The sequence below is a fragment of the Magnolia sinica genome, chromosome 11, assembly GCF_029962835.1.
Source record: "Magnolia sinica isolate HGM2019 chromosome 11, MsV1, whole genome shotgun sequence".
In the NCBI taxonomy this organism is placed as follows: Eukaryota; Viridiplantae; Streptophyta; class Magnoliopsida; order Magnoliales; family Magnoliaceae; genus Magnolia; species Magnolia sinica.
The window spans coordinates 25,677,434-25,683,614 of record NC_080583.1 but is presented as its reverse complement, the minus strand read 5'-3'; the positions used below and the strand labels follow the sequence as shown (position 1 = coordinate 25,683,614).

Here is a 6,181-nt window from a genome sequence, read left to right as displayed (position 1 = left end):
TTTAGCAGTATTTCGTAAATCAGGCATGTGTAACCTAGCATAGCAGGATTAGTTGGCTAAATTAGTTCATTCTACCCCCAAAATCATATATTTTACGTCCGTTAACTCATTCCGGATTACGAGATACGCCCAATTTAAGGTCCGACGGTCTGGATCACTTCTGTTGTCGACCGGGCCCTTTTTTATCCGTCTTGGCCATGTAACTGTTCCCGACCACTCTACATCAGAATGGACATAAGTAACCTTGGAGACTTTCGTTTATTTTTATGATTGGAAACAAGATTCTAAGTTAAGATTTTCATTTACCATTACATTTGAAGAACCTAATGGCTTGCGGCTCATACTGTGACTCTCTTGGAGACAAAAACTGGTATGACTCACCCTGACTTGTCCCAGGTCTCAAATCAATCAAACAATCTGGTTTGCTACATGACTTGCCTGGATTGTCCACCGAAACTGAGCCAATTTAACTTTAGAAGACATTTAGAACAAAGGTTGGCGGAATGCTTCCTCACTTCTATAATGTTTCAAGATCTTTCTTATAAAAAAATCTGTGACCTATAAAAAAGAAACCCTAACCTTTCTAGCAAGAGACGTGAGAAATCTCAAACTTCAGCTTCACTGGGGTCAGAAGCATGAGCAGCTAAGGCAAGTAGAGTGACCTAATATGATGCATCCATACACATAAACATTGTGATTCTTGGAGAGATTAAAATATTTCCAGCTACTCAACATCAGATATATGAATCATGTTTTGCCAATCATATTTGAAATGGAAAATCTCATGATTGCTTGGTAAAAAATTTATGACTAGGTGCCCATCTCGCAACAACACTTCCACATTAGGCCTTGCGACCAACTGGCTTCTAAGATTCCATGGGTGGCTAAAGCAGATGCCAAACCATGGGATTTAAGCTTTGAGTTAAAATAAATTAGGTTTTCAGCCCTCATTAGTAGATGGACCAATTTCATCTCAATGGCCCTAGCTAAGGAGGCTTTTATCCATTAGGATTTTTTTGTTGGGGATTTGTCACATACTGTTCTGGCCCATCTGAAGACACATTCCACACATACGTGTATGGTTGAGATTAATGAAGGCAAGCGAGCCTCCATCTTTAATGATGTCTATGGGTCCACCTTATCTCTCACCCTGAAAAGTGAGATTTGCTAATTCCAAATACACTTGTCCACATGTTAACTCGACATTAGGTGGGCCCCAACTTGTAGATGGCCTAGCCTGAAAAACAGGCTTGTCAACGCATCAGGTGGGCCAGACCTGTCCGATAAAAGATTATATGAAAATTCTTTGTAAGAGAGAGGAGACCAGTCCTTCAAAACGTTTCTAAAATAAATTTATTCTACAAAGTCATTTGTGGGTCCCACCATGACTTGTGAAGAACATTCACTTTGTCCATCATGTGCTTTCCTCCATATTCTCCTTAGATTTGTGAATTCATCAATATAAAATTGCTAAGATAAACTAAATGATAACCATGCAATCCAGATCTGACCTATCAAAGGTAATGCTAAGAAAATGCTTCAATTATTATGTCACTACAACAAAAGCAGGATTAGCCGACGATGTATTTGGCTAATTAGCGGCGCTAATTAAAATGGGGCGTCAGTTAGCGATCAAGTATAAATACCGTACCAAAAAGCCCTAACCCTCTTTTGCTCCCCTCTCTCGACTCTCTCCCTCTCACTACCCCTGACGCTCTCTCTCTCTCTCTCTCAGCATTGGATGCTGGACCTAGTGTGGCGTCTGCATTGAGAAGTGAACTCTCTCTCTCTCTCTCACTTTCTCTATCTATCTATCTATATCTCTGTAGATCTCAAAAAGTAACTTTCACTTTCTCTTTCGTTATTTTATCTTTTTCGGCCCTAATTTGTTCGATCTCTGTTTGTGATGATTTTAGGAGAGGATTTCATTCTGTTTTGGGAAATCTCACATTTGTTTTGTTTATTTTCTGATGATTTAGTTTCTTGCTTGGGATTTCTAAGGGTATTTATTGGAGGTTCTTTTCAAATCAGTAGATTTGGGTGTGTTGTTTATATTTTTTGCTTAGGTTTCATATTTTCTACTTTTAAAGGAGGTTTCTATGGATATTTCACATTTCCAGTGGTGGTTTCTATGGAGTATTTAGGCTTCTCCCTTCTTTTTTTATTTTTTTATTTTTAAACTAAGAAACTAGATCAGGCACATAGCATGAGTCTTCAAAAAAACTCAAAGAAGACCTGCAAATCCATTCGCATGTTTTCCTCAACAAGCTTAACTCAAGCCTGCAAAAAAGGTTGTTGAATTTCTATGCAAAATCTGAAGAGATTGGGTATGCACGTGGGGTGTTTGATGAAATTCCTGAGAGGAATTTGATCACCTGGAGTGCAATGATTAGTGCAACTCAATCATTTCAAAATCTGAGAACTTTGAATTAAAAACTTCATAATGATGAAAATTGTTAAAACCATCACAGCAAAGTGAATGGTTCAAGCTACTTTGCATAACTAAACATGAAAAATTATATTTGAATCTATAACACTTTGAATTTCACAAGTTGGTTTCTCATGTTTAAATCACTACAAGAAAGATGGATGTTGCCAGCGGGTTTCTATTTTCATCCAGCATACATCGTCGGTAAGGGTCATTTATTTACTTTTCCTTAAGCGAAGCTCTACTCATATTCTGAACTTGTAGTAGTAAGAGCAAACTTTGTAGTGCTTCCTAAATAGTTGGACTTCACGGTGATTCATTCATCTTTTTCTTCTCTTCTTGCCTTTTTGTATGATTGAATTCGATATACATTGTAGCTGCCAAGTGGCTGCTCTGTGTGTGTGTGTGTGTGTGTGTGTGTGTGTGTGTGTGTGTGTGTGTGTGTGTGTGTGTGTGTGTGTGTGACCAATTTTAAGTGCATTGCAAGCAGGTAGGATAGAGTCATGCCTATGATAACTATAAAATAGAAAATGTTTAAAGTTATTTCCCATTCTTTCCTTCTTGTACTGATTGTGGATGTAGGAAGGGAAAAAAAGAAGAAGAAGCAAATCTTGTCATTTACGAGTTTGCAATCTTTGTTTCAACTGAAACAATGCAGTTACGACCTTTTAGGTCCTATTGTATGAGTGAGTTCTTAATAGTGGTATTCAAGCAAGACCTAATCGTATTGGAGTAATATGCTAGTATGTTGCTTGACATAATAGGGGGATCATATGTTATTTTACTGTTCCCAAATGGAGTAACATGGTCATAACATGTTTGATTTTTCATGTTGATTTGCCTAGAAACGAACCTAAGGTAGCATTGGACATTGACGATTCAAGAATCTGCCCATTTTATAGGGTTGCAAATGGATCCATTCTCCAAAAATTAACCAATCTCGGATCAATTATTAAGTGGGCCTTTGAACTGAGTTGAGATTTCTAGAGTTCTGCTTCCTTTATGGTATTTGGGTAAAATTCTCTTTTCATATCCAATATTTCTTTATGGTTTGGAAGCAGTATAGTCTTAATGTATTTTTTAATTGCTTCAGGTGGATTTGAAATTTTCTCTATATATACGTAAAAATAAAATGGGGCAATGTCCTATGCCCCTAGATTTTAGATCATACAAAAATTCATATATATATATATATATATATATATATATATATATATATATATATATATATATATATATATATATATATATTGTGAAATGTCTATATTTCTTGCAATGTTTCTTATACTTTTAGTACTTGAATTATTTTAAAAGTTTTTATAAAATTCCTTCTAAGCTTGCTTTTGATTTTTTTTCTAGCTCTCTTATTTTATTCCTGACAGCTGTATGATTAGATGGAAGGATATGTCATAACTCACAATCAATTGGAGAAAATCAAATTTTAGAATTTTTTGGGGAAGATCTATGTCAATGTTTTACATCACATCACACTCTTCCTTGATTAGATCGAGGAAGTCTAATGCAGATTACACGAGGAGGGTTTTATTGGACTGGGGACAGCGGTTTAAGAATTTTCTTTCTGGTCACTAGTTGAAAGGTTAGAATTTTCCTACTTGGGAGTTTTTCAGGCCATGAGCCATCCACAGTGGGGCCCATCATCTCATTAGGTCACCATATTAAGAACCTAAGAAGACTAAATGTACTCTGATCATACATTGTGTATCTTCAAATTTATTTCATCACAATGAAACTTATATGTCTCCAGAGTATGCAATGGATGGGCTTTTCTCAGTGAAATCATGTCTTTATCTTTGGGGTCTTACTGCTGGAGATCATTAATGGAAAGAGGAACAACGACTGTTTCAGGGATGAACCTTCACAGAATTTGATAAGATATGTAAGTGTAAGTTTTCCTCCTTGATCCATGTATATCATCACTAACATTGCATCCAACCGAGCCATATTTTTCTGTAATAACAGCCTGCCCTGTTTGTGAACAAAGAGAGATAATTCAGAATTAGCAGAGATAGATGTGCTGGAAGGATATAAGCATTGCCACACCACTGACAAGTTGTTCAATAGAAAATTTGAAAGGTATGATATTCAAACAAGAAGTGTTGTAGTCCTGGCATATTGCTGTTTAGATTTTCTTTTATACATTGTTCAAAAAATGTGTGGCCTGAGCTTGGCTGAGTTGACCTATTTAAAAAGCTGGTAAAACATTCCAAGTTGATGATTTACTTGGAGTATTAGTAGTTTCAACCCAACAAGTTTCTGGATTGTTGAAACTGAATTGAAACTTTCAATTTTCTGAGAATTGCTGGCATTTTGTTTGGTATCATCTTTTCGTTCATTCGGTTAACTCCTTTACTGCTTCTAACACAAGCAAAACCCAATTGAAATTGGTGAACTTTTGGCTTGTATTATTGGTTTCTGCAGGTTTGTAATTGCAAGGTCCCCTTCATGGTTACAATTGTAATTTGTTTTCTCTTTCTATACTAATTTCTTCTGACCGAGGTTTACGAATGTTGCAGAGGCACCCGAACCAATGGAAAGTGATTTCATGTCCCAAATCATAGTATCGTTTTTTCTCTTGGCCATTCAATTTCTTTAATACAATGTTCCAACTACTCCAATATATGTTTATTTATTTATTTTGTTCTTTTTGGTAGCAGAGATACTTGTTGGATTCTTTTGATTACACAACTGGCTCAAAGTATTTGTTGAAGTCAACCTACATCTAGATTTGGAGGTGTGGAGAAAGCATGTACTGCTCTCCTTAAGTAACCAATTTGCCACGCTGGCAGATGTCTGGCATGTTCATGAGCTGCCTTGTGCATATGCCACTAGTCAAGATCATACCATGGGGTGTTCTTCACATACATGAGATTGAGCAAGCAGGAAATTAGAAATCTGATATAGTAATGTGAACCAGAAATCTAGAGTTCATGACAGTGTTTTATTCCGATTCATACTGGAAGAGCTGGTCTTTTAATTTGATTTTGTAGTTGTAAAGAATTTAAAGCAGCGGTAAACATGAATTCTATGAGTTTTACAATCTGATGGTTATATTTGGCATTGAAAGATTTTTTTATTTTTTTTTGAATTTGGATAAGGTGACTATTAGTTCAACAGATTCAAAAAAACAACAAATCCCATTCGTCATATCCTCTTGATTAAACTGATTGTTCACAATTCAGCTCACTTGGGCATCCAAATGCAACGTACATGCCTTCATAAGATCAGTAACATTGTTTTCTAATATGTGCCACCAAAAAAATTGGATATGGGCTGCTTTGCAGTTCTATTTGTCATTGAATTGTTTTTACTCCATGTTTTATATTTACTTAATATGGATTTATTAACAGTTTCCAGTAATGATTATTGTATTTTTCAAAACTGAGGTACTAATTCCCTACTTGAACTATTAGGATTACCTTCACTTCAACCATCCAACAATATAGTGGTAAGATTTCATCATCTGCTGTAAGGTTGAACTTGGGAAAAAAAAAAGAACTTGGAAGAAGCCCATTTATACTGTCACTTTCTTTTTGAGGAATAACAGAGCTTAATAACAGATACTTATTTGTGGTTTAATCTATCATCAATTAATCCATATTATAATGTTTTTTCGTCAAAGGTATTCTGTTTTTCCATTTGTATCTAAATGTGAATTCTTTTCTTACTTTCTTTGTCATTTTGTCATTTTTTCAATTCCCGTTTCAATTTCTAAAAAAATCATCTTTTAGTTGA

The 6,181-nt window shown here is 35.5% G+C and overlaps 1 long non-coding RNA gene across 4 annotated transcripts; it reads left to right on the top strand.

Moving 5' to 3' along the window:
• The first annotated feature begins 1,556 nt into the window (after positions 1–1,556).
• On the top strand, positions 1,557–5,351 carry LOC131218970 (uncharacterized). Of its 4 annotated transcripts, none has more exons than XR_009157934.1 (5): positions 1,557–3,441; positions 3,954–4,025; positions 4,409–4,522; positions 4,963–5,006; positions 5,104–5,351. It is a non-coding gene; the product is annotated as an uncharacterized LOC131218970 (long non-coding RNA). The 4 variants fall into 4 exon arrangements; XR_009157937.1 differs by having other exon boundaries at positions 4,868–5,006; XR_009157935.1 differs by having other exon boundaries at positions 4,868–5,351.
• Positions 5,352–6,181: the final 830 nt, after the last annotated feature.